Source organism: Phasianus colchicus, chromosome 11 (assembly GCF_987193195.1).
Source record: "Phasianus colchicus chromosome 11, bPhaCol1.hap1.1, whole genome shotgun sequence".
NCBI classification, from domain to species: domain Eukaryota; kingdom Metazoa; phylum Chordata; class Aves; order Galliformes; family Phasianidae; genus Phasianus; species Phasianus colchicus.
This window is the reverse complement of record NC_143446.1, coordinates 19581554-19609467: the sequence shown is the minus strand read 5'-3', so window position 1 is coordinate 19609467 and position 27914 is coordinate 19581554. Positions and strand designations below refer to the sequence as shown.

The 27914-nt window shown below is 44.0% G+C and overlaps 1 long non-coding RNA gene across 1 annotated transcript; it reads right to left on the bottom strand.

Annotated features, from left to right (window-relative positions):
* Positions 1 to 928: 928 nt before the first annotated feature.
* On the bottom strand, positions 929 to 24551 carry LOC116236697 (uncharacterized). Its single transcript, XR_004168603.2, has 5 exons — positions 24367 to 24551; positions 9599 to 9752; positions 9307 to 9333; positions 8093 to 8172; positions 929 to 7422 (listed from the first exon to the last, which is right to left on the bottom strand). It is a non-coding gene; the product is annotated as an uncharacterized LOC116236697 (long non-coding RNA).
* Positions 24552 to 27914: the final 3363 nt, after the last annotated feature.

Sequence of the window (27914 nt, the reverse complement as noted above, 5' to 3'; positions counted from 1 at the left end):
AACATCGCTCACTGACACGTGGGATCTGATGGAACATTTAAGTGGAGGTGAGAAACAGAAGATAGATGCAAATGTACAAAGCAGTTCCATACCCAGTGTGTAGATGGCAGCACCAAGGTTGGCACAGCGAGGTTTGTCTCCATGTCAGCTCCCAGCCCTGCCAGGTTTCAGGAAAATGCAGGGAAATTAAAAATAATAAAAGGAAAGATCACAGTTGATCTTGCAAACTGAAAGGTTAATCAATATTTACTGAGAATCCTGGAAATGCGTGGCTTAGCAAAAAGCAAAAGCCTGAACTATCCACTGATCCATCTGAAAGAAAAGCACGGACACGTATTGACCACAGGATCAGGGAGTGTGATGCTGCTCTCAGCTCACACCATGCACCAGTCACTGGTGGTGTGAATGCAGAAAAAAGGAGAAAATCCTGTGATAGTCAAACAGAGCAAGTGAGCAACTGATGAGGAAAAGAGAAAGCTGTGGACACATGGAGCAGCACAAGTCAGGGAGGGACATCTGAAATCTGAAATCTGGAGCAGAGGAGGCTGGGGGAGATCTGGTTGCTCCATAGCACTCCCTAGATTGAGGCTGTGGTGGGTGGGGGTCTCTGCTCCCAGGTAACAGCAATAGGATGAGAGGTGGTGGCCTCACATTGTGCCAGCACTCAGGGAACATCCTGATAACACTCCTGCTGTCATTCCTGGCTGAAGCAGCTGACTGAGCTGGCAGTCTGCAAATCACACCACTATGTCTGGTTCTCCATGTTGGTTTTCTTGAGGGTTTTCTTCCTCCTGGTTTAAAAATTCCAAATAAATTCTTTTCTGAACTTAAACTACAGTCCTTAGCTTGCCAAGTTAGAAGTTATTCACTTGCTTTGTTTTGTGTTTTTTTTTTTTTTTTAATTAATATCCAACTCTGCCAGCAAAACACCTCTCCTTTCAGTTAGGGACTCCTGCCAAGGACACACAGCACCCTGACTTTCAGAGCAGAAGAACCAGAGAAGATTAGTCCATAGGACACACAGTGGTGATTTACTGCCTTCCCTGTGGGCTGGGGTCAGGCAGCCCACGACCATCAATCACAGCCAGCTTTGGCAGTGGCCACAGGTCTCCTGCTGCCGCCTCTCACTCCAGGACACCTGCAGCATGTGGTCCTTGACAGGAACCTTTATAAAGCACTCCATCCTTGATTTCAAACAGGACTAGATGAAACTCCAGAGGATGAAAAGGTGGTTCTGCAGGGCTCACAACATCTGACAGCTTTGTGGATTTTTAAGAGCACCTACAGCTTCACAGCAACGAATCAAATCCAGCCTGCTATGGAATACCTCCAGGCAGAAGCTGTCCGTGCTGAAGGGATGTTCTTATTTGCAGCAGGACAGGCTGGGAACCCCCAGATTCCTCAGCCCCATATGGCTGCTCTCACATAGCCACCATGGGCATAGAGGGACTGCAATGGTGAGCACAGCCAAAGCCACAGAGCAGCCATAAATAAAAATAGTGATGATGATAATAGGGAAATCATGTTATTGATAACAAGGAATAAAGAACATTTGCACTGCCCAAGGTGCTACCCAACAGAAACCATCCCTGGCATCACCTTAATACTTGATTTCCCAGATGCTCAGTGGAAATGTTTGAGGGACACATCTGGATCCTAAAAACAGTGCCGTGCACTGTGACTGCCCCAAGTCTCCATTTCAACTCCAGGAGGAACTAGCAAGTCTGAAACAGAGAAAAGCCACTGCAGCGTTATCATACTGATATGAGCTGAATGCAGGTCATTGCCTGAGATGCACCGTGGGAGGCACAGCCACAGCATCCACTCCTCCCACACAGCCATGAGTTTCAAAGGGAGATTTGAACCAATCACAAATAGATGAAAAACTCCATAAACAAAATCACTTAGCAATCACTACAGCAAATCACCACGTTGTCAAATTTCAGAACTTCCAGTTCGCCCATTGAGGAATAATTTATTATTATTTCTTTACCTGAAATGTCCAGGACTGTTGTGTGAAACTTGGATTTCTTTTTAACTGTGAAAAGTAACCTTCTTAATAATCAGATATGGTTATTTCCTATTGAATAAATAACATTTTTCCTGATAGATCATTTTCTTCTAGATACTAAATCATGAACTGTTTATTCATGAAACTACATATTTAATAATTATATTCAATACTTAATCAAACCAAAATAAATTTGCATTAGCACTGTCATCTACATGAGATATGAACCTTTCACTGTTTTATTTTCCAGTTAGTTTTAGCTCCATTAATGCCTGTACAGAAAATGCCAGTAAAAACTGGCACTGTGCATGACTTCAGGTTATAGCTATGTATATATAGCACGATAATATTTGTGTTAGCAGCAGCTGTTGGGAATGAATGAAGTTTGTAAGGGGAAGGTCTGCCTTGCCCTTGTTCCTTAGCACTGCCAAGCCCAACACTAAGGCAGACAGTGCTCCAGAGGAAGAGGACACTCAAATACTAGAAAGTCTCCAAGTAAGCAGATGCTCTTACAGTGAGATCTTCAAACAGCAGGTTAGATTGCTCTTCCCCCTATTGCTGGAGCTATTTCAGACTGGGGAAAAGCTTTTGGAAGCTTTTAAAGCAGATGTTTCCTAAAGTAACCCCCTACTGGGGCTAGGGAAGGTTGCTCTCCTGAGGCCACGCATGCATGGAAGGTGGGAGCTGAGCTCTCAAGGAGGAACTGAACATAGCAGGTACTCTCCCATCCATCACCCACAGCCATCGGTGAAAGCACAGTACATCAAAATCTGAACACTAATTATTTCACTCAGTACTTATTTAAGCAATGCCATGCTGCCCCGCGTACAAATTTCACTCTAATAAAACAGCACCTCCTAACTAAGACAAGGTAAACAAATGAAAATATTGCCTCATGTCTTGTGAAGAAGATAAGCCTCTTAAAATACCCCATTATTTTCCAGCTCCAGTGTTGGGAAGGCAGTTGAAGCGTTCAGAGTTTACAGCTGAGCGTACTGACGCGGCAGTTTCGCAGTGCTCGGGGTGATGGTGATACTGGGAACCACTATCTTTGGGCACGTTCTGCTTGAGAAGATAGCTTGTGTTTAAACTTAATGGAGCTCAGGCAATTTCATCTTACTGCCTGTCCAGATGAGGGAGATATCACAAATGGACAAACCTCGGGACAAAACGAGCCTTCATCGTCCGTGTGCTGGAGATTGCTCTATTTCAAATAGGAACGATGGGGACATTTCCTGCTTGTAAGGAGCAATTCCCAGTGATCACTGCTGCAGTTTGCAGAAAAACGTCCTCCGTTTTCACAGACAGAACATACCAAACCATTCTGCCAATTTATATTCCTCTTTGTCAAATTTGTCATTTATTTCTCTCTGCTGGCAGAACACAGACAGTGCTGCCAACACCGCGCATCTGAAATGGCAATGCCTTCATCTTATGACTTGGTTGGGATGACTTCTCCTTGGGAAAGGTGCAGAGGCAGGAGCTGAGCATCCACGTTCCCTTCCCCTATCAGCCTCAGTGCTGCACTTTAAGGCTTTCCTTCAGCAGGGCAATGAAAGCTTCCAGAAAGTGACAAGCGCTGCTGTACGGGTTGGTTAGTCGGCTTGAGTAAATGCTCAGCATAATTCAGGATTTCTCTGTTCCTGACAGATTAGATAATGTGGTCAGTGAATTTGAAAAGAATAAATGCAGAACTCATTTGCATCAGTGCTTTCAATTTGCTCAGAATGTTTTCTCATTTAATTATTAGCCCACGGTAAACTAGTTATCAATTAATTGCTAGAAAATTGAAGTATGTGTGTGTGTGTTATTGCTTAGATCTCTAATTGGCTATACTGTTGCTTTCTTGTTAAATGCTAATTAAAGTTTCAAAACGGCCAAACATTAGTTAACTTTAAATGGTTTAACAAGATACACTAATGTATAAACACATTTATATTGCACATTACTTTTATGCCAGGTTATGGTAAGCCTGCAATAAAGATTGCAGACATTTTCCCCCATATTAATATGATGTTCTATATATAGGTCTTAACGAAATGAACAAGATCTCTTTCTTCCTTTCATTAATTTGCCAAATATCTATTCGATACTGAAGATAACATGCGTGAGTCAAGACAAACCAGCCTGCAAAGTCTTTTCTAATGCCAGTAATTCAGGCTGCAGTTCACCCAAGGTCTCCTGGAAGACAATAAAGGCTCACAGTAGCAGCCAATGCTGTAACCAAGGGGCTCTGCCCGCAAACAGCATGGCCCTGCCTTCCCTCTCTGCTATTCTGCTTCATCTCCAGGAAACAAAGCTCCATCTGCCACCATGCTCTGCTCACGCTCAGCTGTTCCGGGCTCTGCATACCAAGTGAATCGCAGAAGATCTTTTCCATCACTGTTTGCAACTATTTCTCTTTCCTCCTTCATGGAATCATAGAACGGCTTGGGTCAGAAGAGACCTTAAAGATCATCTGCCTCAAAGCTTTCTTGTTTTAGGACCCATGAAAAGCAGCTGAGCAGTGCTTCCCTGCTTGGACATGCCAGCTGCAGAGCATGAAGCCCTGCTTACCAGGTGGCAGACTTTCTCCATTATTCCCTCTTTTCAGAGGAATGGGGATTTCTGCAGATGGTTATCATTTCACCTTATCTTCATCAGCAGCCATTTGGATGGAAGAACATTGCTAAAGGCTTCCGCAGATGTTCTAAACCAAAGGAGTGACTGAAAAATATTCTTGAAGGGAAAAATACCAAACTACATATTAATGTTATGTTGAGTTTGTGAAACTCATTAGAAATTAAAGCTATAGGCAAGAAGGCAGCTGTAACAACCCCAAATCTTATTTTTAGGATGGCATTTGAGACTTCAGATTGAGTTCAGTTCCTGGAACTGGAAATGTGACACATTAACCTCAGCTTCTCCTCCATGCATTGCACTCAGTCAAAAGGTACAGGAAACAAAACCTCACAAGGGCACCATTGTCATCTCAGAGCAATTCTCTACAAAAGAGGGCTAGTGTTTGTATAAAAAACATGAGATGCAAATATACGCAGTTGGTAGCAATCACAAGTACAAACACTGTAACTTCTAATTCTCCTAATTTGAAAGTAATCATTTCATTATAAATCCAGATCTCAGTGAAAAAATACCAGCATTCGTTTTTCAGTTGGAGTACATCTGTAATCTTCATATTTAATTAGACACCGGATAAAACAGGCAAACGCTCGTTTGTTTGGATCCTGTAGATCAAACAGGGAATTGAATGCTTGACAAAGGGGAATGCTGGAATAGCAGGAGGCTTCATCTCTACTCAGTGTTTTTTGCCAGGTGTTTCAAAAGATTTAATCCATAAGTGTCAGCCCTGGTTTTAAGTGTCCTCAGCACAGCTCCCGCAGCACTTACCATCATTAAGAGAGGAGATTGAGAAGATTTCATCTGAGTGATATCCAGCAGTAAAGCCCAGGCAAAGCTGCTAAGCACTTCTGGAAATGAGGCAGTAATGAGGAATGCTAAGGATGGGATTTCTGAAGGTGTTTCAGTCATTAGAAGTGTGGAAGTCCCATGGATGCCCAGTGGAACATCATCTCCCAGGATGGCTGAAGATCCCACTCCAGACTTTGGGGAGGGGAGAGATGCTGGGACTGTCACTGAGTGGAATCATGTGTGGCCTTCCAACACCTTCAGGGCCTTTCTAGAATTCCAGCTCCTGGATGGGCAAACTTAAAAATACTAGAAATAGATGCAGGCAGGTTCATTAATCTATCCATAGGAGACTCAACAGACCACACAGATGATGCTCCTGATCCCCGTGCTCCAGGGCTGAGCAGCTGCCCAGAGCTCTTGTCCAGATTGCCCAGGTGTGCTGAGTACAGGACCCACATTTCGGTTTCCCTGCCTAACAAAGAGGATTTTCATGGTTCATTTAGAAAGCCAGTCCCCAAGGCAATATTTTCTAAGAGTTCAGACATACATGTGAGTAAGTTATCATGCAAGAACAACTCCTCATAAAGCAGCTGGGTTTCCGTGCTTATGCAAAAGTGCAGCCTGGAGCTAATTGCAAGGTAACTCTGGTGAATTTAGAACACCTTTTGTTGTGCTAATACAGGGTAACAAATTAAAACTTAAATCATCTGCACATCTAAGATGGAAGAAGCCACAGAGAATAAAAAGAGGCAGAGAAGCGAACAGTTGACCGAAGTGGTAACGCTTTTTGGAGTTAATTGATTTCCTAATTCCAGCTGACTTCCATGGCAGCTTGGCACTTCTGCTTGCTCCTCCAGCTGCACACGGATCTTTAAGAAGCCGGTTGAGAAGGAGCCCTTGGAGCAAACACCACAGCAGGCTACGTGCAGAACGGCTGTTCAATAAAAATAAAGTGTCGTGCAAGATCACATCGTCCTGGTGAGACTGAGCACCTCTGCTAAATGTGATCTGGCAGTACGGGCACCTGCTTGGGGAGAAGGCATCTCCAGAATCTTATTTTAATGAGCTGATGGGACTTGGAGAAGAGTTGTTTGTTTATACAATTAATTTCCTCATTTATGCCTAAGTTAATTACATTAATTGCAGAAAGGAAATATACGCTTTTAAAGACGCACCCAGCTGTTCTTTGACCTGAGAGCAGTTCCTGCACAGCACCTACAGTTTCCAACTGTGTGAGCCAAGCAGGGGCGCCTGCTGGGAGAAAACTGATGGGAAAGAACTGCATAAAATAAGAAGGGTTAAGATAAATAAATAAATAATAAATAAAAAGCCTGAAGAAAGAGCTGCCACCCGGGAATATTGGATTGAGCTCGAGAAAAGAATGTATCTGATCAAAAGCTTATAACGCCACGGCCCGCACTAGAAATTTAATAAGTCAGAGCTCTGTTTCTCTTATTTACCTACACACTGGCACACATTTTACTGGAACAGATGGATTGATGGTCTGAATACATGTCTTCTGAGAGACAAAGAGAAATCTCCTGGCAGCCAGGTTGATTAGAAACGAAACTTTGCTGAAGATGCTCAGTGGTAATCAGCTGTCACATGGAATGCAGTCAACCACTGCTCACGTGAAATAAAAAACTTCTGAACTCTTCCGACAGACGTAATACTAAATAAGGACCAAAGCCCCGGGGGGAATACCTTCACTGAGGCTGCACCGCCGGTGGGAGCGCAGAGCTCAGCCCCAGAGCTGCTCCTCCTGCAGGGAAGCACCGGGCGCATCCACGCACCCACCGTGTGGGGACAGCATGGAAGTGCAGCCTGGAGCTGCTTCAGAGGGCAGCCGTGAGGCAGGAGAGCTGTGGCAAACACGCAGTGAATGTTTTCAAATGCAAAAGCAGAAAAATAAACACTGGGTGCTGCAATAGGTATCCCACGTAACCAGAAGCCAGGCGTGCAACAGCTTCTCCAAGGGAGGATGGTTAAGAGCTCAAAGTCTCCTGAAATACATTATAACATGTGAGTAATGCTGACATGGATACAATTCTGAATTTAAAAAGCCCAGCCTCCCCTGCATGCTGAGATGAGGTCCCCAATTTGCTCTCGCATCCTCCTTGGCCACCATCACCCAAGACAAGACAAACGCAGCTGTGAAAGCAGCACAAGGAGGTCGCTGATGTTGTTGTGCTATCATATATATTTTCCAGGTAAAAAAACAAGTTCTTGAGAGTAACAAGGGATTTTTCCCCTCACTGAGGAGTGAAACATAGCAATCACACTGCATCACAGCATAACTATAAAGCAAGTAGATCTGTTTGTGTCTTAAAAGCTTGCAGAAGCACCATGGAGGAGAACAACCACAGGGCAGCAGAGCATATACACATCATGTTCCAATAATCATACTTAATGATTTCATTTAAATCAACAAAATTTTGAGTATGATTTCATCTAATATATATATAAAGATTCAAAGTGAGTGGGTGGCACCCTCCAATGAAAAAAAATTAAAAAAATCACCAAAAACAAAACAAAGCCAACCAACATTGCCACATGCTCCACCCCAGCAGCTCTACATTGGACCAGGGATGCTGCTCCCAGCCCACCCTCCAGAAAATCCATTTCCCCTGTGTGCACAGATCCAATCCTGCAGCCACACAACTGGGCAGTTACCGAGTTATTTGCAGCTCAAATCCCACACCGTGATTTCATTATGCAATAAACATCACAGCCACAGAAGGAAAACGTGCTTCCTGTTCCGAAAAACATAAAACAAGAAAGCTCAGGTGACAGCCAGGAGAAAGGTAAGCCTGAGGAAATACAGGGCTGTGCTGGCTGGGATACCTGAGCCTGCACTGATTTTGGGACAGCACTTTGGGCAGGATGGGATGCCTGCTGCAAGCCAAGGTTTACCAAGCTGCTGACCGTTAGCAAAGGAATGCTTTTATCCTGCACCCCCTCCTCAAATACTACTCTTTGGGTCGGCTTGCTTCCTCTCTTGACTTCCAGTGCCTCTCACTGCGCTGATTTCAGAAGAGATCCCTGATATGTGCCAGGGTGAGAGCTGAAGTACAGCTGTCAATACATGAAATATGTGACTGATTCCTAGGTGAACTCAGCAACACGTTCACAGCCCCACAGCGACTGCAGCATAATTGTCTTCATTGCTTACGTGTACTTTAGTAATGGGAATATAATTGTTAGTGCTTGTAAGACATATAGTCTCATTACAGCCAGCCCTGTTAGCATATGATAGCCTCAGCCTGTATATTCTATATTTCATCTCTCATTGAAATAGCTAAACTTTTCCTTCTGTTTTTATCTTGCCAGGAATAACTCCTGCCTCTGCCTGTTACTGTGGCTCACCATGGAAGGCACAATGGCCTGAACTGAGTTCACCAGTTGTGAAACACAACCAGAAAGGAAAAGGTTCAACGACACACTGCAATTATGCGTGGTATTTCTAACACTGGGAATAAGGGCACAAAGGCACTCACTGGGCAGACGCTGCCAATGGTCCCCAGTGTGAGTGGGTGGCACCTGAGCCCCCCAGGCTCTTCCTGGCCTATGGATGCACTTTTAAACATTAGTTATACTGATGATTTTTAAAGGTATATTTTTATTAACTTTAAAAGCTAGAGCAGCTTTTGGAAGAAGCTGTGAAAGTTCAGTGAGTGAATCCATTTCGATACAAAGATCATTTCTTGCTAGTCAGACTGAATCACCCTGAACTGCTGCTGCCTGCCATCTCAATCTCACCATCCCACTTCAGCCTTCAACTTCTCTATTTAAAACAGAATTTTAAGAAGTTAAAAAAACAACAGAAGAACACTTTGGGGAATTCTTGTTGAAAAATGCCTGTGCACATTCAAACATCGGATACTCACCGGGCTGCCAGCAATCACTGCACCTTCCTATGGAGATAGAAATCATTCAGCTTAAGGTATTATAACTTCATTTTTATAAATCATAAAACTTCTCAAATACTGCCTAAAGTGAAGGCAAGCCATAAACAAAATGGCATTTTAATGAGTCATTAAAACAAAATGACAAATTCTCCTAAAATTAAACTTATTGTGCATAAAATGTCAAGCTTAGAATATTTACCAATCAAGGAAAAAAACTGAGAAAATGCAGGAATTTGAAGATAATCCTATCCATGACAGAATTCCCACCCACCTCACTAGCAAGAAGCCATTGCAAGTGGGATCTCAAGGCAACCAGAATGACCCCAAGTGTTCCAAGACAGACGATGGATAACGGTGACCACTGATGTTAGCCAGAACTATGCTCTTCTTCATCATGAATAATCCAACACTTCTGACTAATATCCCTATTAATAGAATAAATACTGAGTATCATTTTTTCCTATGACTTCTGATGTGGATGCACTGTAAAAACAAATAACCAAAAGAACAGGTTTATGACAAATGTAAGATAACTCAATATTTCTGTAAGTATTTAGACTAAATTCGCATGGTGTAATAACATTTACCCTACAACTGTACATAAAATGATGTACTCAGGTAATGTATATTCTGGTGGAAATAAAAAAAAAAATTGAATTACGGTATTTTTAATACAAAAACTCATTTTCATGTGCATTTTTGCACATCTCGAGCAGATTGAACCTTAGGTGGTTAGATCTAATTCATTAGCTACATTATTCATTGATATTGCAGAATAATCTTCCTCTTAGGCTGGCTGCCTCCTTGCAGCATTCCTAGAGGTACTTTGAAATCCAATTTTCCTGTTGAATATAAATCAGTCAATGTTGAGTTGGCCAACAGTGCACTAAATGTAAAATGTGAAGCTCCCCTTGTGCTGTAAGGCATCAGCCTGCAGTGAGGGCTGCCGTTGGATGGGCTCTGTTTCTCCAGCATCCCAATAAGCTCTCATACGTAGTGCTCCACTTCTCCTGGATGTTCTTCTCGTGTTCTCAAAAGAACAAAAGCCCTTATAAAAAGATGCTCCCAGACTTTCCCAAGGGCAGATCCTGAGCACAACGGGCTGCCCATGGGGTGCTGGGTGCTGGGAGGTGTTCCAGAACCATGGGGACATGGCATGGAGGGAACAGGCAGTGGGCACGGTGGGGGTGGGTTGAGGATCTCAGAGGTCTTTCCCAACAATCTTTTCATTAACAGTTCTATGATTTTATAACTCTATGAAGGGATTTGCCCAAAGCCATGGAGGAAAACTACTCAAAGACCCGTCCTTGCAATATGGGGCTGCCCCTGTTCTTCCATGGCTCGTTCTCCTGGCACAAAGGCAGTAGGGCCACAGGGGTTCCCACAAACAAACCCTTATGGTGAAGCCAGGCCTGAGCTGGGAGCTGAGCCTTCCTGCTGCACACAGACAACCCGCCAGGTCTCTGTGAGAGGCACAGCTTCATTTCATTCCTAACCGTATTTCCAACGGAAGAGAACTTTTAGAAGAAATGTATCCTTGGTACAAAAAAAGAAAAAGTTATTTCATAAGCTATTTCATAAGATTCAGAAGATTAACTTTCCGACACATTATTTCAATGCATATTACTACAATCAAAAGACAATTTTGGTTTTATGACAGTTATGATATTTCTAAGTCAAAAACAAAAATAATTAGGTATGCCATATCATTTTAATTTCCTCCTATTCATAAATCAGATTCCTGCATTTTGCAATACTACTTCCAAACCATTTTAATGTACTCTGAATCCGCAAACCCTTCTGGATACACACACCTTTGGACACAGTGTGATAACAACGCTTGGCATTTCACCCCACATTTTCTTAAGGCTTGAGATGAGCACAGCATTAGTTTTCACCTTTTCATCACAGATTAATGACAGATGCTCAATGGATCGCTGCTAGCAATGATTCTAGAGGGAGTCTGAAGGGAATAACGTGTTCTTCCTGTAAAAACCTTGCCGAAATTTAAAATGGCTTTTTAGCCCATAAACTAAAATATTGTTTCCTCATTTTGGATGCATTCACCCAAAGTCTCAGAAGCTGCTGTCACTTTCAAAAATATCTCCTCAGGATTGTTTTGTTGGAATGAATGGATTTAGAATCAAGTTTTGCCTGAAGCCCTCCCCTCATTCCATAGCCTGAATGGGACGCATCAGTTGGGCTTTGTGTGCTTGAAAGGATGAACCTCCTCATGAGTTACTGAACCCTACGTGCATTTTTACTGCATCCTTAATCACAAACCGCAGTTTCTCACTGAAAGTCACTATTAAAGAATAATCTTAGTATTCTACTCCAAACACTTCTATAAATATTTCAGAACTGAAACGTCACCTCTGGCTTACTAGGTTTGGGAAACATTGCTGGTAAGCAATTATTTCAAAAATTGTTAGTCCCAGCTCTGCCCTTTGTGTACACAGCATCTGATCGCTGCGGTGGCACTTATTTCAATATCCACATGGGATTTGGAAGAGGCACTTCTGTGTGAAGCTGAGGCTGAAGCACAGCAAGATCTCTGTTGTGGAAAAGCTCCAGCATCACATATCTCACTAGAATACTGTGAATGCTGAATGACATCCCAAGAAGAGCATAATATCTTTAGAGAAGTTATGAAATAACGAATAGAGATTGCGTTCTCCTAAATAAGCAGCATGAGGATAGCTGTGTCCTGAAGCTGGGGACAGAACACTGTGAACATCAGCAGTGCTTCAAAGTGCAGAGAGTGAGGAAAGTATCAGAGTCACAGCTGACCAATGAGTCTCTGAAAGATTGGGGGAAGGAAGAACGAAGGCAGACACTAACCCACAAAGCTGTGTTATCACCATACACAGCATTTCAAGGCAACTAGCAATAAGCTGAAGTCTTTCCTGCCACACCCCCACTAATATCTGCACATTGCTGCAGCATCTCCCACAAAATATTTCTAAGCTGGTATTGCTGCAGTTGAGATGAGAAGACCATACGATTCCTAAGAGGAAAAAGAATCCCACTTTTGAAACCAGTTTAGAACAAAGCACATTTCTACAGCACTTTTCAAAGCAGAGCTGGAGCTTCAGCTACCCCAGCTGCTGGGCTGTCCTGGGGGGGGCCTAGGAGGGGTACAGAGGTCTGACAGTCAGCTCAGCAGTCCTTGAGCTGGAGGAGGAAACACCCACTGCTCCCCAGGCTGCTGCAACCAGCATAGTGGCCACAAAACACCAATGCTAAGCAGTAATTGCCATCCCTATCTCAGGTCACGCTGCCAAGTAGAACCCAGTTTTATTAAGAGTGCTGATCGTGATTTATTTGTGCCTGGGAGAGATTACAGCTCCTGCCCCACTTGGCGTTGTATGACCACTCTGTATATGCTGATGTTTCAGAAATGATCGATTGTATTTTCAGCAGTGACTCATTAAGGGATCCTTTCACACAACTATCTCAGAAAGCACTTTTTGAGCCCTTTAATAAAACAAAGAACACGTTTGAGCAGCTTCCATCAAGTAAATGCGATTGCAATAAAATGCAAGTCCACCCCCACCTCCATATCATTCAGATGTAAGACAGAACATAAAAATATGGAACTTGGTTCAGTTTTTGCACAGGCCAACAGGATCCCCAAAATGGCACTGAGAGTAATGAGCTCCTGCAGTCTATGTCCATTTCATCCTACAGCACATCACTCAGGGTTGCTGTCCCTGCTACCCGTATCCAGGATCAGTGAATCTCATGCATTACCACAGAGCACACTGTTGAAGCTTACCAGGAGTTTTCCATAAACGTGCCATACTTTCCACACCGCTGCAGAACACACATACAAAAGGGATCTTCTAAGGCTGAGGAGCCACTGAATCGAACGCCAGCAGAGATTTATTCATATAACTGCATGTTATGTATTATTGATGCTGAAGTTGCTATATCCTCGAGCAACAGCCAAATCATTGCACCACTATCTTGACCCAAAACGCAATTATTTCTCCTGTTTCGCTCTTTCAATTGATCTCAAAGGAACCCATCAAGTGTTACATAGCATGTGTGTTCTGCAGCCTCAGTGACAATTCAAATTATATATTATGTACAATATAAATCCCAAATAGAAAAATAATGCTGGATTTTATAGTAACCATTTACTGAAGATGCAAATGTTATAGTTTTAGATGCAAAAAGCAGTAACTATCATTTAGAATAAAGCTGTGGGTTTACAGTAATGTATGTGTTTATCTCTCAACAACTCGGGGAAAAAAACATAATAAAAAGGTTTGAATCAGCTCCATCCAAGCATTTAGTAATTATGAGAAGACGAAGATAGAATAGACGCTTCTGTCTGTTAATTAATCACTTAACAGTGTGACAGAAATGGGAACACCCTGAAATGATCCAAAATTTGCTTCAGAAGAAAAGCACAATTGCATCCACACTGACGTCTACCTGCCTCCCATTGGGTTGAAGCAGCACTCCTCAGCACATTGGGATTGGCCACTGCTGGGGTCCTTTCAGACCTAACTGTTGGTGGATGTTAGCATTAAATGGAGAGAGATACCACAGGTACTTCTAAGAAAGATAGAGGTTTCACTTCTAATCAACTCTTTGTTCACCTTCAAATTAGACATCAGATCATCACCTGTGTAGTGGATCAGAGAGAATTTCAGGTGCTGAGATGTTCTATGCAGATCTTAGGGGAGTTAAAGCTTTTCTAACACGAAAACCAAGCAGTCTTGCTATTTCAGATGTGCCCACGCCTTGTTTAGTGCTACAAGGAGGGCTGCTGGCATCTCACCTTTCTGATGGATAACCTTCAAGGCCAGCTGGTCACAGCTTATGGCCTCACTACAGCCATTGTGCGGCCTTTTTGGTTTTATATCTTACAGTAAAATATGGATATTGATATGTTTGATGTCTCCAGGGGAGACAAGCTGTCTGGGAAGGAGTCAGGTATTTGGTTGTTTGTCATAGAAGCCAGAAGACAATAACTGCATTTAAAATCTAAAATTAAATCTCATCTAACTGTATCCATTCATCTTCCAAGGAAAGCATCCATCTTTTTAATGATAATCAGCCACACTATAAAGCAAAATATAAAGTGAACTAAAGAAGGAGGATAACCCGGCGGGCTCTGACGTGGCAGCTTAGAGGCAGTGCCAGCACACCTCTCTGCTTTGACGAGCTGCTCTCAATTAGAGCCCCTGGGACGAGCTACGTGCACCACATCCATCAGCCCAAAACAAAGCAGTACCTGCGCCGTGCACAATAAAAGAATAACTTGTATTATGCCAGAGAATTTAATGAGCTATGACTCCAAATCCCCGGCAGGGAATAACTCTGCTTTATTGTTTATCCTCGGCGCTGCGTGAGCCTTTTTCCTCAGCCCCACCGCCCGGTGCAAACCACAAATATTTGCCCTGCACCGGGCTTTGTGTAAGCAAGTTATCAGCACCTAGATACACTTGACTTTATGCAATTAGGCTTCCCTTGAATACCTAATTTTTGTAAAAGCTAATTACCATACTTACTGCTACTTGAGATTAGAAGGGGAATACAGGGAGAAGTTTAACACTGCTGTATCTCCATAACAGAAACAGCTCCGGAAATGAATTAGCAGTACACAGTTTCTAGCTCTTTCAATACAGTCATCGTTTTTGTGCCCACAAATACCTCTATTATTCAGCTTGAAGGATCTCACCATCATTTTCCTGTTATTTATGCCATAGCAGCGTGCTGCAGGCCAGCCCTGGGCTGCTGTACTGAGAGAACAAAGCGAGAGATGTAACCTTTGCAATGGGACAGGTTATCTCTCTGAGAAGATGTATTAATGGAGGGTTTTGTTAAATCCCCTTTAGCCCGCACACGTGGATATTTTGCTGCCGTAAATTAAGTTAATCCAGATGAAAAGCTCCAGCATCGTTTGTCCCATTGCCCCTGGGCACTGATCATTCTGGTTTATAAGTTTTAATTAATTTTCTAAATGTCACTTCAGTCCAGGATACAAAGTTCACATCTCAGCAGTTCGTTCCGTCTTTACCAGAGAAGTGTTTGCAGCGTCCCAGCAGGTCGAGGTGTGACTCCACCCCGGAGGAGCCGCACATCCCCCCACCCCGGGCCCCCCCTGCCCCATCCCAGCAGCAGGCAGCACGGAGCACGCGTCCCATTGCTGTCCGCTCCGCATCTCTGGGAGGCGTTCAGTCCCCTTTTGCCACGCAAACAGCATTTCAGCCTACAGATCATTTCCGTGGAGAAGAAACTCCAGAGGATAAAGGTTCTCAGAAATAATTTTAGGAGGCACCTGGTAACGAGGTGTAAAAGGGATCTTTCCTTTTTATCTTAATGCGGAGTTTTTTTTTTAGAAAAGCATCTATGTTATCAATCAGGAGAGATGCGATTTCTGTGATTTCCCTGAAGAAGGAAGAGCAGGTGATAATCTAACTATGAATGTCGTGCTAAGCCTCGAGAATTCACAGCCATCCGTGGGTTTGCATAGGGCAACTGTGACTATTGATGAATAACAATGAGAACAATTGCTTTTAAGCAGCACAATGGGTTCAGTGCTGTCTCAGCAGGCAGGAGCCTCACCTATACTATAGCACAGCTAATTTGAAGCTATGTGAACGGCATTAAACCATATTTAGTAATTATGCATGAAACGAAATCATAATTGAATTTAGCTTCCAGCAGTGTGTTCAACCTCTGGCACATCAGTTCAAGATTAAATAATGCCAAGTTACTGTTGGTCTTACTTTCATGCAGCATAACTCACACCCACCTCAGCTGTGCCCTTGTTGCAGTTCCACCCCAAGGATTGGAGCCTTTGGCTCCGGATTGCCATCCCCATCTCCAGGCACACCAACAACCAGATGATGCCAGTTTATGACAAGAGAACTACAGAACTTAAAAAGCTTCAGAACAACATGAGTTATGTTCCTCAGACTTATACAGCACACCAGGAATTTTATAGGCATGTGTCTCAAACGAGCTGGTGGGGGACAGCCATAAAGACAGCAAGCACAGATTCACTGACACATCAGATACAGAGGAGAATTAACAAGTCACTGTAAGCTCCACCATGACACCTATGAAAACATCTCTTCCTCGCCACAATTACCTTTTCAACAGAATCATTCATAAGAAATACAATTAGTGAATTTGCAACTCGTGCAGGATTTGCCCCTCTCAAACTCATCTATAATTAAAAGGTTTTTCTGTGTCAAATGCCAAGAAGCCCTTTGTTCTTTCACAAGGAATTTGATCAGCAATGGCAATAAATCAATGCAAAGGGTCAATGCAAACGCAGGGAGAGAAGGCGATGCTGGCTGTAGGAAGCAGCAGTGAGCTGTAAAACTCAGGTGCTGAGCTGCTTGTCAGGCACACCTCACCTGAAAACAGCAGTTACCATTAAACTCATCTCCCACCTCTCCAAAGCCAGGTGAAAGTCAGAGCCCTCAGCTCACTTCAGAAAGTGTTCCCAAACACAAACAGTATTTTTACTCCAAGATCCCAGTCCAAGCCCACAACACAAGTTCACATGCAAGAAAGAAACCTGCTGCAGTATACAGTAGATTTGTCCACTGTTTTTCTGAGACCACGACTGGAACCAAGGAACCATTGTTGGAGACATCAAAGGCTGGATATATTACCATGTCCATATTACCAGGGAGAGGGGGAAAATAATTCAACAACAAAAAACCCACTACTTTACAGACCTTACAACTCAGAAATAGAAATAAAGAAAACAGCAGGATCCACTTCACAGAGCCCAAGGAGGGGAGCACCTCGATATCTGCCAGAACAGCTCAAAGCGCTGCCTTATCCTTCAATCCACAGGTTTCACTGTGCATTTCATTGGGTAGAAATTAAACTAAATACAGTCTCCCAGCCCCCTTTCAGTGCAAATTTCCACTGTAGCCATAAGAAGAGATTAAATCCAGTCTGCAGGAGCTGAGCACACTGCACCCTCTCCACCAGCCCTGTGCTCCTTCAGAGCACACAATCACCTCATTTCCTTCTGCAACTTCATATTCTCCTGACAACCTTTAAAAACCTCCAGCAAGCAAGTCAGACAGTGCTTGCAACAATCCACTCTGCAAGGGCAGAGCTCCCCCCATGGGCTGGCACAGGGCAGGCTTGGAGCTGACGCACCCCACGACAGCCACAATGAGATGCACAGTTACTGCACCCACTGCAAGAACTCACTTCTCCATGTTCTGCATTCCCAGGTGTCCCTGGCCCTGGAGGTGTTCAAGGCCAGGTTGGATGGGGCCCTGGGCAGCCTGGTCTGGTATTAGATATGGAGGTTGGTGGCCCTGCCTGTGGGGGGGGGGGGAGGGGTTGGAGCTTGATAATCCTTGGGGTCCCTTCCAACCTGGGCCATTCTGTGATTCTGTGTCAAAGGAAAACCTGTGGGCTTGTTTCATCCATGTGCCATTCACAAATCCCATTGGAACAGCAGATCTGGCTGACCACAAGACCTAAAGAGCTGAAGGAAATCCATTTAATATACATCAGAAGGAGTTGTTATTTGCCAAAGATGTTTGGCATCACATTAACTACTTTGTTAGCCTCTTAAATGATCATTTCAACAGAAAACAAATTTCTCCTTGAAGGCAATCCAGGGGCTGCTGTATTAGTTTGTTTTGATCTGCTTGCAAATACAGAAGCTGGCGAAATTCATAAGAGCTGTGAGAATCTATTGCTGCAGAAAGCCATGTAAATGAGCACACTCCTGCGCATATATACAGTACTTAAATTATTTTCCTCACCATCTGTGACAATGATTTTACGAAGGCGCATTTTAAGCAGGTACAGATTTATATGGGCTTTCTCGTTAACATTTCAGAGATATTCTCTAAACGCAGAGTTTTCTTTCTCTGGTGACAGCAATGCCACGTTGCTCACACGGGGCTTTGCTCTTAACATTTATCACTTTTCATGTTCCTTGATGTAAATGAGGAAGAGCTGGCAAGGATGATAGAAGGCGGTAACAGGACGATGCCTTCGTGTGTGAAGAAGGTCACCATCTGTCCCCAAACAGCTGAAAAAGGTGTAATGGGCTCAGAAGGTGGAAATCTGCAGTAAGAGATTTTATTTAAATTTGGGAGCAGAACGACGGACCAGACTTGGTACATCCTTTAATTAAGGGTTTGACTCTGTATCTGAAAGAATTTCAAAGACATTTTACCTCCTGGAAAAAAATAGCTGCAATTGCTTCCATTTGAAGAAAATTAAAAATCATTTGGGGGAAAGGGATGAGTTGAATTGCCATCGATCTCAGTAACGCTCAAATGGCAACAATGAGCCCCATGTGTGCTTCTCAGAGCCCTTCATAAGCAGCTGGGGCCCTCCACTGGGTACAGTTTCTCCTCCCAGCATCAATGGGATCTCCATGCTTCTGAGCTTCTCAAGGAGACCCAGCCAACAGCACGGCCACCATCCCTGAGCCCTTTGCATTGCTGTTCTGATGTCTCCCATGATAAGTAACCCAATGTCACGCTCTTGAAAGGCTGCTGGAAGCAGATTCCATTAGGCTGGCACCACCTGGGCTGCTTTCAGCCTGGGCAGCAGCTGTATACATATACATCAGTATGACAGTTGTATACATATACATCAGTACTCAACTTGACCATAAGCCAGGAGCTCTCTAATCAGTTCCACCCACTGTTTAAGGAATTGCCCTTTAACACACTCCCAGCTCTCACAGAGTGGTTGGTTGGGGTCGACAAAGCTACATGAGTGAACAGACAGCTATGCAGAGTGCCACCAAAGCCTGACATAGCAGTGCTGAAGAAGGAGATAAGCAAGTACTTCGGGTTCCTTGGCAATTCCTCCAAAACAGAGAGCCAACCACACAGTATCTACATCTTAAGTGATCTTCCCTTCAGGTTTCCTCCAGCCCAGCTAGCAAACCAACCCATGAGTTTCTACAGCGAGGTCTAAAGGAGCTTGCTGTCCGCTTGTTGCTGCTCCAGCAGATGCTAGAAGTGATGGCTTGGCATGTGACAATTGCTCCTGGCATTGCCTCCTGATTGCTGAAGTCCTTCTGGAAGCCCCAGAGCTCTGAATATGGTTTCCCTGATGCCACTGACTGAACTGTATGTATGGAAAAACCAATTCACCTTGATGCTTGTGCCTTTCCAGGCATGTTGGTGGGTGAGAGTTTCCTTTTTCCCTTACAGATTAATTCCAAAAGCAACAGTACTCAGTGGTCCCTATGGGTCCCATTCAACTCAGGATACTCTGCGATTCCCTCATTAGATACCTGTCCCTGTAATCCATAAGATGCAACACTTTCAGAAGTAATGCGAAGTTCTACTGATCTTGCCAAAGAAATATTCTTCTGATTGAAGCGGTTGCTGTTTTAATTAAAAGCATTTTTGCTGTAGCCATTTCAACACATCCATTTTTACAGAAAGACACCCAAGGAACGCAGAAACACTTGACATTATTGCCCCTGCACCCTCACCTCATGCATCCCACTTATTTGCATGTCTTTAATTGCACCATCAGCATTTTGCATGTGCTCCCACCTCCTTGCACACAGGATGAGCACTTCATTCGCTGAGCGTGTATTCAGTATTGCCAGTATGTCAGAGGCCTTATCTCCTGCCTGCTGCCCAAACACTGCTCTGAATGAAGGATTTTTCATTTCCTTCAGGCTCTTCTCTACTGTTTGTCACTACCTGAGCTCTTCACAACATTAATTACGCTGACAAGTCGAGGCAGTAGCATTATCTCCACTTCACACCCAGGGAACTGAGGCAGGGAAGGTAAAGTCAGACCCGAAGCTGGACAGAAACTTCAAAAGGAGCATTTTAGTCCCAATAAAAATTAAATTAAAAAAAAAAAAACAAAAAACAAAAAGCATCACCTCTGAGAGAGAACACGTGAAGAACTGAAAAGAATGCACAGAATCAGAGGGAAGAGCTGGTTCAGGCATGGGAAATACCATGTTCCTATTTAGCAAAGAGATGCAATGTGACTAAAGATGATCAGAGGGCTGGAACATCTCCCTATAAAGACAGGCTGAGGGAGCTGGGCTTGTTCAGCCTGGAGAAAAGAAAGATGTGGGGTGATCTCATTGCAGCCTTCAAGTACCTAAAGGGAACCTACAAACAGGAGGGGAGTCAACTCTTTGATAGGGTAGATAGCAGCAGGACAAGGAGAAATGGTTTTAAGTTGAGGCAGGGAAGATTTAGGGTGGATGTCAGGGGGAAATTCTTTACAGAGAGAGCGGTGAGGTGCTGGAACAGCTGCCCAGAGAGGCTGTGGATGCCCCGTCCATCCCTGGAGGTGTTCAAGGCCAGATTGGATGGGGCCCTGGGCAGCCTGGTCTAGCATTAAATGTGGAGGTTGGTGGCCCTGCATGTGGCAGGGGGGTTGGAGATTCATGATCCTTGAGGTCCCTTGCAACACAAGCCATTCTATGACAATATGATAAAGGGAGTTTGGGTTGGGTTTGATTTTCCCCCACGTTTTTTCAGCTGCTCAATGTTAATACAAACTATCTGAGACCATTACCAGGTACAGTTCTGTCCCTTCTTGGTGCAGTGAGTGTGCATTCAAAAAGTTCTCAAACAAATGAATTTAATAGAGCTAAAAAAAAAAAAAAAATAGCATCACCCAAATGATGGATAAAGGTAGTTGGCTATGTGTTTGTGCAGGCAACAGAGGTATTTCAGGATGCTCTGCTGGCTGCGTGCTTTCTTGACAGGGCAGCTGTCCTCCATTTTGTCCAGGTGAGTATCTGGGTCTGATCTTTCGGAAATACAGACTCTAAGGGTAATTTATAGACTTAATTATGACAAAATATAAAGGCAAAAGCCTTTTAGAATGCTCACAGAAAATGATGGTTTAAGAACTCATAAATTGCCAAAGGTGTCATAACAATTTTTCTGTAAATACTTCCATCATTCCATCCTTAACCTTCTTCTTTCCCAGCTATAAACCTACGATTAAAAAGTAGCGAGTTACTGATTACAAAAATAAGTCTCAACTAAATCCCTTCACAGCATGTCAAGCGTGCAAATATTTTAACAGCTAATGGCAAATTCCACAGCAATACAAATATATGTATTAATTTCAATCATTCAGGGCAGGGAGGTATGAGTAAGGGCGCTATCATCCGGGGCCGTAATTAATCATCGTGGACATTTCATTGCCAGTGAACATAAATCAAGAAGCAAGAATTCCTCCTATCTGAGTGATATGTAACCAGCATTAACGCAGTGACAAAATCTAATGCTTGTCAGGAGCCGGTACATATTTTATCTACCTTTGACACCTGAGATGCAGGACTGTTTCACATGAGCGCCCTCCATCACCGCATTTATTTTCTGGATGTAGAGCACATCCTTTAGAAGTATTACCAGAATATAACAGCAAGGCTCAGAAAAGAGGATGCCAACAGCTGGGATATAAAGTTTCCAGAAGTAGAAGGGAAAAAAATAATAACCTTATAGGGCAATACGATTCAGGCATGATAGATAAATAAGCTAGGACAGTTGCAGGACAGCACAAGGCAATTCCCAAATTGTCAAACAGTAGCTTAAGTCCATGTGTACCTCTGTTAAATAACCAATAAGAGAAGCAAGCTGACTTTATGTCCCAAACCTTAAATGCTACAGGATGATGGGAACTGGAAGCTTTGGGTCTGAGCACTGCTGGGAAGGAACACAGCTCTTGGCCTCACCTTCAGCCGTGAGCTTTCCTGGAGATGTTTCTGGCTGGGATCAGAAACTCCATCCTGAGGCAGAGAGCTGATGTCTACCAGAAAACCACATACTTCAACACTTCCTTAAGTCCTTTTGCCTCAGCCCGTGTTTCTGATTAAGGACATCTTCAAGAGGATGGCAAACCCTCTCTTGGGTTGCAGAGTTGGGAAGATGCTGGAGGAGCACAGCTCTGCCTGCAGCCACACGGTGGGCATTTGAGTCACTGTCAAATGACAGCCCACCTCTTGCCTGCTGTAAGCCACAGTCACGTGAGAAAATGGAATGTAAGCTACGCAAACTTCAGAACTCCTCTCCTTCATAACCTTCGTTAAGGTGTAAGTTAAGGTGCATCTGTTCTTAATATTTGCTCAGAGCTACCACAGCCAGACTAGAACACATCTGCTCCAGGTGTCCATGCACAACCAAGCTTATGAGAGATCTGCATCTGAAGAGACATAAACCTCACAGCTTTTCTGAAACTCGTTCAAAAGCTTAACTATTTGGAAAAAGTCTCGTTAGACCCTGGAAATGACAGCCAGTGTCATGATTTCTGGGACAGCTCTTTGCCTTGGCAAGCACGATGGGGATGGGTAGGGATTGGACTTGATCTTAGCAGTCAGACTCGATCTTAGAGGTCCTTTCCAACAGTAATGATTCAGTGATCTCCAGCTAAGACAGCACACTTTATCACCTACCACCAACAATACCATTTTTATCAGCATAAAAACAATTTAGGTATTACTCTGACCCACATTAGGAGCTGGACCAGGTGTCGGGCTGTCACTTCAGGTAGAACACCAACAGGCAGCCCTATGGGCAGAAGCAGGCATCTCAATACAAGTCAGACATGCGAGATTTCTGAAGGACCACGCTGAGCACAGCCAAACCTCTCTGCTCTCAACTTGTAAAACACAGCCCTGAGCACTGCTCATCACCTGAGATCAAGAACTGCTCCGGGATTGCAAAGACAGCACTAATCCTTCAGCCTCAGAGCAGTGCAGATCTCTCAGACTTCAGTGCTGCTGATAACAGCTCAGACTGTAACAGCCCTTCACCCACTGGTTCTCCAACTATTTCATCTTTTTTTCATCTGAACTCAAAACTAAATACGTTAATCACAATCTCTTGCTGAAAAAAAATATATATATATATTTCATATTTAATCACTCAGTTATATCAACAACATGTAGAGCAGAAAAATAGACAAACAGCTGTGTGACTAACAGCAACGTAAGCCCCAAGGAAGAATTCAGCCCATCTGCATGAACTACAAAGTCGGGTCTGAGCTAATCCATTTGCAAAACACTCAGCACACGACACACACACTCAGCTTTCCATGGAAGCATTCTACTCCGAAGCACAATTTACGTTTTAATTCGTATTGTACAGAGTCAAATACAAAAAATAAGTGTCAAGGTTTTTCTTTGCTGAGTTGTTTCTTAATTAGATCTAAGCGTTTAGTCGAACCATTTCAAATTCTCACTGCTTTCTGAAAACAGCGAAGAAGAAATCTTTAATTATTCATGGCACCCATTCACTGGAAGTGCCTTGGATTGCTTCCGTTAAGGAAACAGCAGCAGATTGCTGACACCCATCTGCTGGGATGCAGGGGCTGCACAGGAGCACACACAGCTACCAGATGGCTGCAACAACACCCAGCACAAACACGTTGCATTCTGGATGCCACCCCAGTGCAGATGAAGCAGGACGCCCCATCGGGGCACCACAGGGATGGAAGAGGCCCACAGTTGTTTTCCACTGCTTCCACCAACCCTGCAGCTGTGGGCTCACAGGCTACTCGGGGACAGCAGAGCTGCTCCTCAGGGAGCCAGGCAGCTCACAGCCTGGTGTGGTGTTGGTGACTCTGCTCTCAACAGGGGGGTTGAAACTAGATGATCTTTGAGGTTCTTTTCAGCCCAGAGCATTCTATGATTCCTTGGGGAGCTGCTCCTTGTACAAGCCACCAGGAATCAGGACCTTCTTGCAGGGTGGGTTGGGGGCAGGTGTCTGTATTATCCTTTCTCACCACAGCCTGTTGCATGCACATCTTGAACAAGTAAATATTTTAAGCAATACAGAGCGCCTTTCAATCTCAAGCACTGCCTTGCTTTAGCAAAAGGCAGAGGAGGAACAAAGTTAGGTAACTAACTTCATCACAGCAGATGTAAAAATACAGGTAAGTAATAAGATTTCATTCAGGAGCCACACATCCCCAACAGCTTCACTTGGAATTTGCTAACAATAACAAGGCAGCACAATTCTAATTCCTTTGTCCCCAACCCAGCAATAGCACTACAGATGAATAGGAACAGAGCATTGTACTCACCTAGCTCAGGCACAGCTACAAACTACTGCAAACCAGACACGCTAAGATCTCCCACACAAATCAGGTTAATTTTTAATTCAGAAAAAACACCTCCCTGCACCTGGCTTTCATATCCTATTATGTTTCTAGAAGAATTTAAGACCACATAGCTTTAGCCAACCTGCCCTGCCAAGCACAGGCTGCTGTAATCCCATCCCAGCTGATACCAATACACAGAGAAATTTGACTCATCACATCTTGTTACAGTTAAATGTGCTGCTAATTCGTGAGATATTTTGCCTGACCTGTCAAATTAACTGACTTCCATGTTCTTTCTTCTTTTTAGCATAACAAATTCAAAATCATTTATTCCACTTCATTAAAACTAAAAGTTGATCTGAAAAACAGTAGCTGGTGTGAGATTGAGCATCACCTTCCCACCAAAGCAGGCAGTGCCAGCCCAAATCAGAATGACATTCATTTCTAAACAGTCATCGCCTTCGTATGGAAGTATTTTCCAGCTGGTTTGCATGCATTCTTTTCTTGTTCTCATTTCTCATCTGGAAATGCCTCTCTGAATTAAATGCTTACATTTAGCCTGGGTGAAAGTACCCCATTGGGTGTGTGCTGGTGCACCCTCAGCAGTCACCTCTGAAAACCCACAAGGATTTTTCACCTGTGCAAGGAAAACACAAGGCACTGCTTAGAAAGAACAGGGACCACAGGCAGTGGAATGCAGCATATTGGCTCTGGGACATTACATCACTGCCACTCAGCCTCTGTTCTGCCTCCCCAGGAACACCCAGCCAAGGAGCCTCCAGCTAAAACAAGGCATGAGCTGCACCTGATGTGACTTTGTTAAGAAGAAATTCCATAGGGCCCAGCTGCCTTCATCCTGCAGCCAGGCACTGGCATGAGGGGACAGGGCAAGGATAAAGGCTTTGATTCTGTGCTGTGGGTGAGAGCAGAGCCCCATTCTCAGGATGCACACGCAGCAGTAATGAGCAGCTCACTGCCAGCACCACCAAAACGAGCCCACCAGGTTTGCACAGCACCTGGTACTGCTCCAAATTTTCACTGGCAATTTGGTTGATGGGATGGAGCACACATCAAACTTCCTGTTGGCAGCAGGCTAAGAGAGACTACAAATATGCTGAAAGACAAGATCAGAATTCAAAGTGACCTTGCCAAACATCAAAAACAGCCTAAAGGGAAAGAGAAGAAAGAAACATGAAAGGAATAAAATTTAATCAAAACAAGTGCAAAATTCTCCTCTTAGCTTCTCATAAAATAGAAATATAGAATGAGGGGCGTGAGAACAAGGCTACGCAGCAGTGCTGCTCAGAATGGCCTGGGATCAGAATAGGGCACAAACCAGACAGAATTCGACAACGCTGTGCAATGGGGTTGGAAGGGATCTGTGGGTATCATTGAACCTCCCAGGGCAGAGCAGAGGGAAGGAGCACCTCCCTGCCCTGCTGGCCCCACTCTGTGCCATCAGCCTCCTTGCCCACAGGGACGCACTGCTGGCCAACTGATGGTCAACCAAGAGCTCCATGTCCATCTCTGCAGATCACCTTTCCAGCAGCTCAGCCCCAACTGGTACTGATACACACGGTTATTCCTCCCCAGGTGTAGGATTCCACACTTGCCCTTGTTGAACCCCATAAGGTTCCTCTCCATCCTTAGAGAACTCTGAGGCTGCCACCTGCACTTCTCCTCATTCTGAGGGGATTCCTTCCCCAGACAATATACCAGAATCCACGCAAAAGCTGTCTAAATTTTCTGAATTTCCACCTCCATCTCAAAAGCTGTTGGTTAAAACAGCTTCTGCCTCTCAGGAAATAAGCTGTGCAGCCACTGTCATTAGCATTAATGCAATCTTGATTACCAAGCCCTGCCCTGAGGGATGCCTGCTGTTTTTCAATATTTCTGTCACATAATGCCCTATCAGGAAATGCGTGCCTTAATAAACACTTACAATGGCAGTTAAGAATAAGAGATCATACTTCTCGTCTCCCTCAGCCTCACAGATGCATTGCCTATAACCTAATGAAGTTTCTAAAAATCAGGCGGTGCGGTTAGAGATCCTGTCTGGGAGAACTCTCTGGAGTAATGATAAATCATGCCTCTAATGTCCTCATTTGTCTGCAAAAAGTGATGATGCCATTAGTTGGGACAGTTCAATCCCAAAAGTCAAAGCTGCGATAGAAGTCTGAAACATTTTTGGGTGATGAAATTCTCTGCTGTTTAACAGTTATGCTGGTAAAACCAAGCTTAACCTCAGGAGAGGGATGATTAGTAAAGAAGAGATATGCTGTGTCTTTTCCAAATTTGCCAAATCATTTCTTACTGCCCTAATCCCTATGTCAGAAAAATAAAAATAAAAATAGAACTGCTATCCAATTAAGGCTCTGCTAGGATGGGAAGACCTTTCAGATCGAATTTCCTGCATGCATAGGTAGATGAAATGTGCACCCTGAGGCAGATGAGCAGCTGGACCCCAGCTTGTTTGAGCAGCCTTGTTAACTCATGCTGGTGACACGATGCTCCTCAATCTCCGTTGGCATCACCATGAAAAGAGACGGGGAAAAAAGTCATCCTAGTCATGCTGGTTCATGGCAAGGCAGCTCTGTGAGCAGCACTGCCCTGCATGACCCGCCTGCTCCAACCCATGGCCCTGCAGCCCCACTTCCATCTGCAGCGCACAGCCGCGCTTCCATCTGAAGGTGCAACAAGCCCATTTCCTGCTGTACTCATCATGACCCACGGTGTGCATCTTCCCTGCTAGTAATAAAAGCAATTCGCTTCAGCCGGGCCTCTAAATTATACAGGAATCGTGTTTATAACCATTTCTATTATTTGCATGCTTCTATTAGAGGAATATCGCCGATGAAGAACGCCGTGTTCCTTCACAATTCCGCTTTCAGAGAAGCAAACTTTGAAGGCAATCTCCGAAATATGTAATTTACAAAATTACTGTAATTGATGTGGCTGTTCTATTGAGAGGTGTAGAAGTTCAGGAGCTTCCGATATAAAGCATTTCTGTTTTAAAAATGCTGTCCTCACGTGGTTGGCGGGGTGCAGCTAATGGCTGTCCGGCACCACCAGGCACGCGCAGGGCCAAGCTGTGCTGCTGGTTGAGCTTGTCATCTTCTCATTTGACAAGCAAATGGACTCAATAATTGGCACTAAATACCAATTAGACTGAGCCTTTGTGCTGTCCCAACCCTTCTGGAGGAGGGAGGTTTTACTTGCTGTGGAGTAAAGTGTTACGCTTCAACTGCCTGAGAACAAACAGCTGCTGCAACTGGGGAGAGATCCTGTGCTCAGGTGATGCACGTTTATTTCTCTTACCGAGGAAGCTCAACCTCACAGAGTGCAAAGACCACGCAGACCTCACACACAGTTACATCACTCTCAAATATTTAATGCTTAACCCTTTTTCCTGTATGCTATGAGAGAAGCAGCCAGCATTATGATAAAGGCTGGGAGAGATGTGTGGCACACGCACCACAAACATTGCTGTTTGGTGAAAGGCATTGCACCCTGAGAACCTCAGTGAGCTG